Source organism: Lepisosteus oculatus, chromosome 2, assembly GCF_040954835.1.
Source record: "Lepisosteus oculatus isolate fLepOcu1 chromosome 2, fLepOcu1.hap2, whole genome shotgun sequence".
Taxonomy (NCBI): Eukaryota; Metazoa; Chordata; class Actinopteri; order Semionotiformes; family Lepisosteidae; genus Lepisosteus; species Lepisosteus oculatus.
Genome location: NC_090697.1, coordinates 51874970 through 51888791, shown reverse-complemented (window position 1 = coordinate 51888791; position 13822 = coordinate 51874970). Strand labels below are relative to the sequence as shown.

Genomic DNA, 13822 nt, shown 5'->3' with positions numbered 1-13822 from the left:
TACAGAGAGTAATCTTCTGAGCAATACTTACAATGTAGACAGAAATGCTGCTTGGATTATATTTACAATATGGCCCATGCACACTTTAGTGTATGGTTAAACAATTCACACTATAAGTGATGTTCTAAAAAATGGTGGAATACAGTCTTATGTAGTTGACACAAATATTCACTTAAAGTAGCTTCTATAAAAAAGGCACTTTAAAAAAAAAGGCCATAGGTTTCATTTCATTTTACTTCATTGTCAACAGTAATACTGTACAAAGGCCAGCTTAATCAATTTTCAAACATTCAAATATGCTGTCAGATTTTGAATGCACATCTGAAAGCGTATCTTCAGTACATGAATGAACTGATACTGTACGTCTTCTTTTTATGCACAAGAGTTTCAAATGCAATACCTAAATAAATCCTATACTGTATCTAATGTGAAAAAACAGCAGTACATAAAGGGAGTTACAAACCTTTTCCATCAGAATATAAGACCTTTTTCTAAATAAGACTGTCACAAGAAACTTCAATTTCCTACATATCCACTGGAAATACCTAAATGAAATGATAGAAGTGGCCAATTAATTTTTCCTAAGTCGAGTTGTCAGCGTACCCATTAGGAGAAGTGCAGTTATTACAGTACAGTACATCTATTAGTAAGTGAGATACAGGTTTGAGAACCATTATGGAACTGTGATTACAACACAAAATGCTTTGAGGTATACTTTGAAACCATACAGCTAGAGTTTAAATCTAAGGATTTCAAAATCAGGAAAACAGACTGCTAAATAATGTCAAAATGTAGAAGAGGAGAGAAGTTATTGTGAGAATTAAGAGAAGTAGAATAGGATAGAATATTTGAAATCCATTGAGAATGGGTGGCAGAATTCTAAAGATATTGTGCTTGTGGCATAGAATAATTTAATTCCCAAATTAAATAAATCACAGACCCAAAAAGTTTTATATAATAAATCAGAACATTTATAATAAGAAAATAAGCACTTTTACAAAGTGAGGACAAAGAACAAGACAAGCACATGTCAAAAATACATAAGAAAGGCTGTCACTGGAGATAGATTGTTCTTTAGCATTTCATCAGCAAAGTTATGGGAAATGTTTTCCAGAGATAAAACCTTCAGAAGACAAGATAAAATCAAATGTTTCACATGGATATTTCAGACAGGTATTTGCTGTGAATGAAATTGGCAACCTGTATTGAATAATATCAGTTACAGGAATTAATGGAACTTAAAATAACTGTGATTCAAGAGTCTTATGGTGATCTACCAGTTATGCTTAAAGCAGTTTGGGATTACATTTCTCAAGGAAGAGTACTCACTCAGGACAGGTGGACTACTCACTAAGTGGATACATACAGATGCAGCCATTCAAAATGGGTGAGGTATTTCGCGGCATACCCCGGTGGGCGTGTCACAGTATCATGCGGTATCACGCGTGTCACGTGTGTCACGTGACTAACTATCCGGCGTCGCCTTGTAAAACCGCCAGGGGGAGCTTAACCTCTCATGTACAGCATTTGAGCCTTTAATTTTGAACTGTGTATTACAGCATGTTAATCATCAGTCATTAAAATGTTGGTATATATTATGAAAGCAAGATTGCTCAGTTGGACAGAAGTACACAACCTACCTTTATCAGAAATATTTATGCATCAAAGCCTTTACTGAAGATATTACTAATAGTATTAATAATGGATGACTTTGGACAAGCTGTATACTCAAAGTATAATTTCTTTAGCACATTTGTACAAGCACTTGGAATCTGTCCAAGCCATACTTTGTCAGGCATTTTGTTTTACTTCAACGGGGCATAAAAACTTTCTTGCTTTTAACAGGGCGTTTCATAATTTCTAGCTACGAAAATAATTTAAAATGCGACACCTATCATTCAACTAGAGCTTAAAATATCACAAGGAAAAATACACACCGGTATTCCATTTCTCCCTAAACATTGTAAGCTTCGAAGTCTTTAACTAACGTGATACCGGAGTCAACAAGCATACTTTTAGAATTTGATTAAAAGGGAATATAATATGGAATCGCGTATCTCAAGAAATTAATAACGGTATGATTATATCCGTGTACTGCGGCAGGACTGTGTAAGGCTGTTTCGCCTACCTGCTCATGCGAGCTGTCTTGTAGCCTGCTGGTTTAGGTGCGTGACTACCAACTGGCAGGTTGTGTGTTCGAATCCAGCTGGTGCTGGACTTTTATTTTAACAAACATTTCTTCGAAAAAATAGGTAAGCGATATTATGGACAATCAATTGACTTTTATATTTCAAAATATCGCAACATGATCGATATTTGCGATATTTTGAATATATCTTCCCTTCTGACAGCGGTTCCTGCTTCTATTGTGTGTGTGTGTGCAACAGTAAATTTTTATAGAGAAATGGAGGCTGGACAGTATGCGTTACAATATAAACATTTATATTGATTTAAATCGTGTTCTGATTTAAATCGCAAACGCGTGTTTAATTATGTGTTTTTTAGTCATGATCAGGCTAATGCATTTCTACATTTTCTGTATGAACCAGCTTAGAGGTTCATACAGAAAGACAGCTTGTGTTTAAATTGAGTGTAAGGTAATTTATGCTTCTAAAGTCATGGTCAGTATTGTTGTACTGTGCTGTACTGTGTCACATTATTTTATAGCGTTTTTATTGCGTTATTAAATCCGGTGGCGCTGTGTTAGTTTCCTGACTCACATTATTTAAACTGCGACACTGATCATTCATCTCTAAATAAACTTTATTTTATATAGCGTTTTAAGCGAATAGGTAATTAGATTGCTCATAAACCTAATCACTTTTTCTACATAAACACAGCGTGATTGCTCTCTGAAAATGCTTTTCCTTTATTTTTAAAGTAGGCTCAGATTTCAACTATAGATCGTATTATTATAAACTTTCTTGGAAAAATGTATTTTATGTAAACCATGTTTGCTATTAATTCATTTAGGGCTAAAATACGTTCATTGTCTTCTAATCGAGTCGAGTTGACATTGGAAGCCTGCCACACCCGGACCGTTAAACCAACGCATTAGCACGTCAAAGCCCATTGAGCCAGTATTGGCTTTAGTATCCCCCCCTTCTCCCCTCAATTCAATTCAATTCAAGGTGTTTTATTTGCATGACAGATGGGTACAAGCAGTGTTGGGTACTGTATGTATATTGTAACGCTTACGGCAGACAGGCACTGTGTAGGAGCCGACGCACCAGAGCAGCGCCGGCAATTTTTATACTTATAACTTAGTTTTTAAAATTAGTCAAGCAATACGAAGCATCTCCTTTTACTTAGTGCCTGAGCATACTGCAACGCGTGTGAAGCCCATAAACGATATTAATTTTGGAACTTAAACATACAGTATATGGCTGGTCTCGGTACTTTAAAGAAAACATACACACCAGTATTCCATTTCTCCCTAAACATTTTAAGCATCGAAGTCTTTAACTAACGCGATACCGGAGTCAACAAGCATACTTTTAGAATTTGATTAAAAGGGAATATAATATGGAATCGCGTATCTCCAGAATTTAAAGACCAGACAATCGCAAACTCGTTTTCAATAAAATTATTTTATTCATTCAGCAGTTTGTGAGAGGGACATCCAGCAGGGAGAGACACACACACCGGTTTTCATTGACAACATTGTTTTTTTTTCAATTCCTCTTGTCTAACAGGAATGTTTTGTTTGTGGACAGACTGTTAGACAAGAGGAAAAGACCGCCTCCTCCTACGAAGCATTTCGTTGATCCGATCACAAATTCTTTTCCAGTCGTACGCAGCAAGGGTTGAGAATCACCATCGTACTAATGGTTTCCCGGAGATTGGGTTAAAAAAAAACAAAAAACATACTAACAACTGTGCCATCCTACTCCTTAGTTAATACATTTTATTATTCATAAACAGTTAACATTGTTAGCAAAATATTTTGAATTATATTTAACCCTATTTTTTCTTTAGTTTTGTATTTAACTTATTATATGATAGTCAGACTTAATGTATATTTGAACAATGAAAATATATTTTTACAAGATTTTACATTAAGCACTTAAAATTAATATGGTTAATAATAGTAAACTGTAACATGCTGTAACAAGATCGGTTACAAGAAGAAAATGCTTTCAGAGAAAATGTTTCAACCAAACCTGTTCCCACACACCCCGCCCCCACTACCATTAGAATATACACAAACATTTTAGCGTTTCATTCTGAGCAGAAGACCCTCACACCTGAAGAGTGCTGGCTGTGACGAATTAAACCGGTTTTACAGGTTTCAATCACAGACCATGTGACATGGGACTCAGTAAACTACAGTAACACCGTATTTGATAACGCTTTAAAAACGCTATAAAATAATGTGACTTGGCACAGAACAAGTTTACAACACAGTACAAAGATAAATGCTGACCATGACTTTAGAAGCATAAATTGCCTTACACTCAATTTAAACACAAGCTGTCTTTAGCCCTCTAAGCTGGTTCATACAGAAATGTAGAGATCTAGGCTCAGAACACACAGCTTCATTAGCGAATACATATGCAGGACAACTAGAGAAGACGTTTTACAGAGGATGGATTTTTAGAAACATCCCATCAGACATCCCATCATATTCACAACGTGAAATCTAGAAAATAATATTACGTAACCAAAATCCACAATATGGAAACAGAACCTGTGTAATTGTTGATAGATGATGTACTCGTAACATTTTTTCAAGACGAACTACAACATTTAAAAAATGACATGTATGTACTTGATATCTCTAATCAATCCACGGGTCCCAGCACAAAACGAAAGTAAAACGCATACCGTTTCTCGCTTCTTATTGCTCAAAAGTAATTTGACCGTATGAAATGCATAATATAAACCTAGAAACATATACGTGAGCAGTACTTAAGCACTGTAGTATCGGTGTTAAGACATACCTCTCAAATACTGTAAATCAAGTTAAAAATATCTCAAGACCGATTCTGGTCGTAATGAAACCATGCAAGGGAGTTTTTATGTCCGTTGCAGTTCTTTTGCAACATGAATATAATTATATCGTTATTAATTTCTTAAGATACGCGATTCCATATTATATTCCCTTTTAATCAAATTCTAAAAGTATGCTTGTTGACTCCGGTATCACGTTAAAGACTTCGAAGCTTACAATGTTTAGGGAGAAATGGAATACCGGTGTGTATTTTTTTCTTTAAAGTACCGAGACCAGCCATATACTGTATGTTTATGTTAAGATTTCCCTTCAGTGGTAAATACACATTTTGAATAGAAAGAAATCCTCTTCCTGGTAGTGTGTATAGCACGCCAGCACGTCTTTTTTCTCCAATCAGAGGGGTGTCAGATAGTGTCAGCCAATCACCATTCTGCGTTGGGTAGCAACGGGTGACTGTTCTCAGGCGGAAGATGTAAACAGCTTAATGTTCGTGTTAATTTTTTTTTTTAATTCAATTAAACGGACACAGTTAAGACATTAAATATACATATACATACTGTATACAGTACAGTTTGCATACGGTAATATGTTTATGTTACGCGATTAAAAAATAAATAAATAAAAATGAAAAGTCCAACACCAGCTGGATTCAAACACACAACCAGCCAGTTGGTAGTCACGCACCTAGACCAGTAGGCTACAAGACAGCTTGCATGATCAGGTAGGCGAAACAGCCTTACACAGTCCTGCCGCAGTACACGGATATAATCATACCGTTATTAAATTCTTTAGATACGCGATTCCATATTATATTCCCTTTTAATCAAATTCTAAAAGTATGCTTGTTGACTCCGGTATCACGTTAGTTAAAGACTTCGAAGCTTACAATGTTTAGGGAGAAATGGAATACTGGTGTGTATTTTTTTCTTTAAAGTACCAAGACCAGCCATATACTGTATGTTTACGTTCCAAAATTAATATCGTTTATGGCCTTCACACGCGTTACAGTATGCTCCTATTCTTTTTATGCTCAGCTACTAAGATTTCCCTTCAGTGGTAAAATTCAATATCTACAACGGGCACAGTAAAGGCGTTTACAGTAAGTCTTTCTACGACAGACCAACGGACCACGAGTGCCCCTGTCGGTCAACCAATCACGCACCGCGGTATCGCGTGTCATCTTACCTGCGGTATCTGTACTGCGGTGTCTGTACCGCGCACTTTGAATGGCTGCATCTGTAGTAGCAAATGTAGCACGCATTTTCATCCACTTTTAGGAAAAAAGAGTTGAGCAAGATACTGAATTTAATCAATGTCTTACTTCTAAATAAGTACAGTTATGGAGACAAACATCAGACCCAAACTACATTATCTGTTTGACAGGATTCAGTTGAATACTGCATCTATCCATTTATCCATTTTCTGACTGTTTTATCCAATACAGGGTCGTGGAGGTGCCAGGGCCTCTCCCAAGAAGCAACTAGCAGAAGGCAGGGTACACCTTGAACAGGTTTTACTGTTTTTGGATTGATAACTTGGAAAAAAGACTGTACAGAAAAGAAGCACAGGCTTAGATTAGAATGATGTAATTAGAGGAGTACCTCATGGATATGTATAAGGACAGCTGCTCTTCTTAATTAACATCAATAATATAAAATGTGGTACACATTTTGACAGGGGATGCATCAGAGATATTTCCAGATGTTCCCTCTTTTAACACCATTCAAATGTACAGTTGTCAGTCACTTTTTCTTTCATGTTATATAATGATTTCACAACAAGAGCTGAACTGGGTAATATGTCTTGTTGAAATCCTACTGTAAATACAAAACTAAAGGCTTTAATTTATCTGTTGATCAAATCAATTCATCAATAAATCTGGATAAAATAATAGAGTTAATTTTCTGATTCCTGTTTGTTATTGCACCAATTGCCAACATTTGCTTGGTACATGCCTGCAGTTGTGAACTTTACAGTTCTGCTAAACAAAATTAACCTTTCTTCCGTTCATAATATGAATACATAATATGCATATTATTAGCATGTAGTATTGGTCAAACATATATAAACACATGTAAGTAATTATCATGTAAAGGAACCAACACAAATGTTACCAGATTCATACTTTTAGATTTTCATTTGACACTTCTTCACTAAGCATTAGAACTGTTCTACAGTAAAGTGGAGACTGACAATGAGTAAAGTTGATCTAATTTTGCAAGCAACATGTTAATGTTATTTAAATTATACAGTATGTGTACACTGAAAGGGTATTCAGCAGGAGTATAACTAGAAATTCCTGGAATACATGCCCAATCACTTGATCCACTGCTCCACTGTATACTGTATATTTGCCCAAGTACAGCAATTTGTATAATTTCTTACGTTTGTATAGTTAACTTGTAATCCCAACTCATATTTATTTCACTTTAATTTCTACTGTAGGTGTGGTTCTAAGTTTGGCTTAATTCTAATATAGTTCAAGTAGGTAGCTGTGTCAGCATGTGTAGGGCTGCAAAGGAAAAAGTAAAGGTTTATTCCATGTTGAAAAGAGAAGAAAAGAAATGTTTCAGCTGTGGAAACGTTGTTTCTTTTCTTCTCTTTTCAGCATGGAATAAACCTTTACTTGTTCCTTAATTCTAATATGACAATTCAAAAACACAGAAATTGCAAATGTTCTATTATAAAAAGTAGCTCTTCTCTTCCAACTGCATATCAGTAAGGACTGTTTTTAATTGAGATCTAATCACCTAATGTCAAAAGCAGAATTACCCTTCTTTAGTATCCTATAGTTAGTGTTATCAACAGCACCTGACCACCACAGTCTTTCAAAAGTTAACACTGCCGAAAATGCTGATGCTTTTGGAGAGTTCATGTCTTGAATAACAAACAGTTACAGTAGCAACCATCATTATAGCTACTCTCATGAAAAAAATATAGATCACAACTCATCAACAGATAGCTTTTCTTTAGTGGCCCAGCCTGTTATTATGACTCATGTATTGTGCTTTGAGTCAACAATCCAAAAGCGTTTTTTCTTAGCTCACTTTCTATGCTTCCCTTGGAGGATCTTCTCTCTGAAAAACTGAAAAAGGGCACTGACACACCTTTAAATCCTTTTTTTCTGCTATATCACAGATTTATCAGGATATCTACCATATAATATGTCACAATAAAAACATTTAAACCAAAAGAAAATCAGAATTTAATAAACACATTCATAAACTGATACAGTAAAAGTCTACATCTCTATTTGAGAGCTTTTACATTTTTCCAGAGAGTCTTGTAAACTACATACTGTACATATACCTGTTTTTCTACAAAAGCAGCTTCAACACACTTCTACAAACTATTTGCAGGTGGTGACTTGATTATCACTTTTAACTAATTAGCTGCATATTTACTTTAAAAAATATACATGTAAATATATATTCGAAGGAATATCTTTCCAGGCTTGTGTGGAAGGTAAGAGCAGTACTCAGAATGAATTCTGGGTATGAGTGCTAATTAGTTCTTCATCCAATCACAATGCTACAGAAGACAGACTTCTCTTACAATGTGTTGTTTCACCTTTTTGTTTACATAAAGACAAAGTTATCTGGCTTTTTTACTTTACATGTGGTATATATATAAATTAAACATTAAAATACTGTACACACCTGTATCAGTGTACATTTTCCAAAATACTACACAGAGAATTAATAAGAGCTTTATATCTGATAACAGTGTGTTCTGGTTATTAATCATGGATTAGAAATTAAGTAAGTTTGGAGAGGAGAGATGTGTTAGTGTGTGAGTTACAGAGGAACAAGCAGAGGTTTATTCCATGCTGAAAAATAAAACGAAGAAAAATAAGAATATGCCACCATGCTAGGCTAGGTTCCACAGTTGAAATATTGTGATTTTTTTTTCTTTTTGTTATTCAGTGTGGAATGAACATCTTCTTGTTCCTTAACAAGCATAAAGTGTCATTAGGGAAGCTGTTTCAGTCCTCTGGGTGATGTAATCTTTTTTGTGAGCTGCAGAAATCCCAAAGTGAAAAAAGGGTAATCATCTAAGTCAACTGAGCATTTCAGAGGAAAATATACAAGCTCTTTATCCTCCTATGCTAATTCAAAGGATATAGATATGAAGTTAACTTAATTAAGAATTGACAGTTCTGATTGTGCAGTAAATAGAAAAGAGATGGTAATTACAAAATTACCAAAACATATTTGATATAGGTTACAAAAAGAGAGGATTACCACAAATAGCCTAAGCAGGATGATCAGTAATTAAAATAATCATAACACCCCAAATTGTAAAGATTATGCCAAGAATATACCCATGCCGTTGGTATAATTGGAGGCACCTGAGTTCTTTGTTCTCTGGAACAGCTTTGGTGAAATGAGTGATAACTTAGGCACACTGGGTTAAAACAAATATTAATATTGATAATAACACACATTAAGAATACACAACATAAAACACACTCTACTACTGTATTACAGACTAGGCATCTTCGCGGCCTACTTTACATCCTAAACAACCAGAAACACCCCAGACTGCTACCAAGTATTCAAAGATCCAATACAACACCTACCTGTACCTGTGCACTGGCCAACAAGAGAGATAAACCTGCCTACCAACTAAATGGAATACAACTTACATTTAAATCTCTCTCTATACAGTATAGAAATCTGGACGCTACAACGTGAATGGTAAAGCTATCTCCCTGTTCTTAAAATGCATCCACAATCCAGGAGAGGCCGTTTTTAACCAAGGAATTCTCCATCTAGGAAATAAGAGTTTCCGAAAAAAATCAGAATGGTAGACTCTCTTAAAAAAGTTCAAATACTGAACTGGAATCTGCTCTTAAAGGCTGATCGGAACAAGGAACTCTCACCTGTCTCTTCTTTCTCCTTGTGTCTTTCCGCCCATCCCATGTCCTGTTTTCTGCCTCCTCTTCTCTTTCCTTTCTGTGTCTGTCTTTTTATCTTGTTTTGTGTTCCTGGAGTGTTAATGACTCTTAATCATTTACCAAGAACTCAATAAACCAAGGTAAACCAAAAGATTCCTTTGTTCAATCAGACCCAATAAGCTAAACATTTAGCTTAGATGTTATTATCTCAGTTTTTGCTTTGTAGCTCCAAAGACCTGCAAATGTTTAGCTTTGACTTTGGTGTCAAATATAAACCAAATCTGCTTTGCTCTGGGAAGGGCTGAGTTTGAAATGGTGAAAACTGCTCTTTTCAAAATATGAAAATCCTTCCGACCCCAGAAGAAGGCAGGTCATTATTGACCTGTTTATAATAATAATAATAAAAATGTATTATTATATAATAAAGGTCATTATTGACCTGTTTATAATTATTGCTTACACTTATATAGCGCTTTTCTGGACACTCCACTCAAAGCGCTTTACGGGTAATGGGGACTCCCCTCCACCACCACCAATGTGCAGCATCCACCTGGATGATGCAACGGCAGCCATAGTGCGTCAGTGGGGAGGAGAGCAGAGTAATGAAGCCAATTCATAGATGGGGATTATTAGGAGGCCATGATTGGTAAGGGCCAATGGGAAATTTGGCCGGGCCGCCAGGGTTACACCCCTATTCGTTTCAAGAAACACCCTGGGATTTTTAATGACCACAGAGAGTCAGGACCTCAGTTTTACGTCTCATCCGAAGGACAGCGCCTGTTTACAGTATAGTGTCCCCATCACTATGCTGGGGCATTAGGACCCACATGGACCACAGGGTAAGCACCCCATCTGGCCCCACTAACACCTCTTCCAGCAGCAACCTTAGTTTTTCCCAGGAGGTCTCCCATCCAGGTACTGACCAGGCTCACACCTGCTTAGTTTCAGTGGGTTGCCAGTTGTGAGTTGCAGGGTGATATGGCTGCTGGTGGGTTGTGGTGGCTGGTGGCAGTTTGTGAGTTATCTAATGATTATTCCATATCAATTAATGAGTAGGTCTTCATGACACTTCAGTCGGTATTTACGTTTTCGGGTCAGAAAATGACTCTCACCTAGATCTTCACTACACCACTCTAGCTGTAACACTATTCTATGCAAGTAGAAATGGATATTAGAAAACAGTGATGGCTATTTTGTACATTTTTTGGCAATTACCAAACAGTTTCTTGACATTACTAAACAGTTTAGATACCCTACTGATTTGTCATACAAAATTAATGTGATTTTTTACTTTTTGACTGTTCTGCATATTACACCTCACCTCTATCCATCTTTTTTTCTTCCCCCTTCATCCAATTCAAAGATGTAGAGGAGCCAGTCTTGGCAAGCAACAGGTGCCAGTCCAGATACACAAAAGGCTAATTTTCCCAGAGGCCAATTATCTACCAGTACTGTATGTCTTTGGTTTGTGGGAGGAAACCCACATCAACATGGGGAGACCATACCATCACCACACAGGGAGCACCCCGGGAATTGAACCCAGGTCTATATCACTAAGAAGCAGCAATGCTAACCACTGCACCATTGAGCCACCCTCACCTCATTTTATTACTACCAAAATAATTATGAAGTATTTACCTATTATGATTTTTGTTACAACTACCTGTCACTAATTGCACCTCATTACCTCATTAATTCTACTCACCTGTTCCCATCACCATTTAAACCCTCAGTTCCCACAACACCTTGATTGGTATTGGAGTCTCCAGCTCAACAGATCGCTGCTTGCTCAGTTGCTCTCTCGTGCGTTTACCTGTACCGTTCTTCTGGCTTTTTTACCGTATTCTTGGACTTTCAGATTTCTCTCTTTCTGGATTGCCTTTTTCAGATTTGTTTGCTACCTGGACATCGGCATGGCCCACGTAGGGTCCTGCTTTAATTACGGTGTTTAGCCTTTAAACTTTTGTTTCTAGTTAGGCCACATAACAATGATATTCTTTTTTGCCACCGTTAAAGCTTTCAAAATCTGGAGAAATACTGGGTACACACAGAAATGCATTTATTAGTGTGCAAGCTGATAACTTTTTGACACAAAAAATTATATGGAATTGAAAGTAATATAATGTAGACTTTGTGGAAAAAGTAGGTAACAGGATTTTATGAGAATAAAATATTTCTCATGTTCTTATTTAATTTTAATCAATATTAGATCACAAATATTCAGTTTGTATATTTTCATAAGTGCAATAACTACTCTAGTATCTCAAAGTCAGTAGCTTCTGAGTTCAAAATAGAAACTCTCATGACTAACCACCCAATACAGAGCAAAACTGTGTGTCAGTGATCAACAGATCAGAAAGATCAGAATCCTAAAATATCCACAGAAGCTGGGCAATTGTACCGAAATTGTGATTCCTGAGTACTGACAGAGAAGCTTTAATGTTTATCAGAGGACAGGCATTTCTGCTTCTGGTTATTTTTAGTTCTACGACTGTCTAACCACCAACACAAAGTGCCCAAATTAAATCTTAAGTTTATCGTAGTGGAGCTTGGTTACCTTTGTACGGTCACTGGGAACTGCTTCGGCTTGAATTGGCGACCTGCACATTTCCAGTAAACATCATAACATTGGACCAACATCAGTCCTTATATTTGGCCAATGTACTTTTGCTCTCAATCAATCAATCAGCATTAGGATTAATGTGAATTTTAATTAACATATAAATGTAAAAAGGATGAGGCACAGGAAGCAAAAATAATACTAACATTTGTCACCAATGTACTACCTCAATCACATGTTACCAGCTGCAACCAGAATCTAACAAAACATCCTTCTCTCCCAGAGGAGCATTTTTCCAGAACAGCTTCTCAGGGCTCACAAGCCACAGTATTCTACCCTTTAGGCTTGAAATGCTTTTCAAAAAGCATATTGATGTCTTATTTGCTACTAAGAAAATGGAGTATGCTCTAGATTTAACTAAATTAATTAAAAAAATAAAATCCTTGAGTTCTTATGGTAGTGCTGTATTTTTTAATGTTTGTAAATGCTGTAGACAGTATGAACAACACAAACTTGCAGAGAGGCCAGGAATTGCTTTCCAACTGTTCCTGTTTTCTTAACAGAAGGAATTGTTTGGATTGGCTGCTGTAATTGTTAGCCCTGGCAACCTAGCCACCTCAGTCATGGTTGAGAAAGTTAAAATGGTCAATTCACCCGATCTCATCTTGCTGTTAAGGGTGTTTTTGCCCACGTGTTTGTGACAATCAATAGACTACTGTTCTCTCATTTGTAATATTTACTTTTTTAACTTCAGTTATATGCTAATAAATACCTTTTGGGGATGATACTCCATTTTGAAATGGAATAATACATTAAGTATGTTAGCCTTGGTAGGATTTTATAATGATATACTGATGTCAAGCAATTAACAAGGAACATTCTCAGTATGGAGACCCATTCCACCACTATGAAATACTATTAAAATGTTGTCTTTTAAAATGGATAGTAAAAATCCTCATGGTGTTTTTCCTAGCAGGACAAGAATTTAAACAGTCATTATAACATACAGAACCCAAGAATCTTTTGCTTGATCTCCCCTTTCAAATTCAACATTAGCCTCAATGATGATATTGCAGCAGAGATTCAATGCAAATGGAAAAAAAAAGATATGTTTCTGCATCCTTCAGATCCAGTGAACACGTATAAAAAAGCTCCTTCAGTACTGACATACTGAATATTTCATAGAATAAATGAACAGTAAGGCATTTAAAAAAACATTCAAAAAGCCATGGGAAGGAAGTCAGCATATTGTGTGAATTTCCATCATACAATGCCACTAATTTACCTTTTTTTTCTGAAATCAAGCCATGTTTCACATTATCTCTTTCATTTCCTATATTTCTGAGACACTCTCATAATTCATATAAGTATCTACTATTTCTGTACCTTATTTAAATACAATGTTCTG

At 36.1% G+C, this 13822-nt stretch overlaps 1 protein-coding gene across 2 annotated transcripts in view; it reads right to left on the bottom strand.

Annotated features, from left to right (window-relative positions):
* LOC102687262 (metabotropic glutamate receptor 1) overlaps positions 1-13822 on the bottom strand; it is a 108532-nt gene that overhangs the window by 83229 nt on the left and 11481 nt on the right. The window lies entirely within an intron of this gene.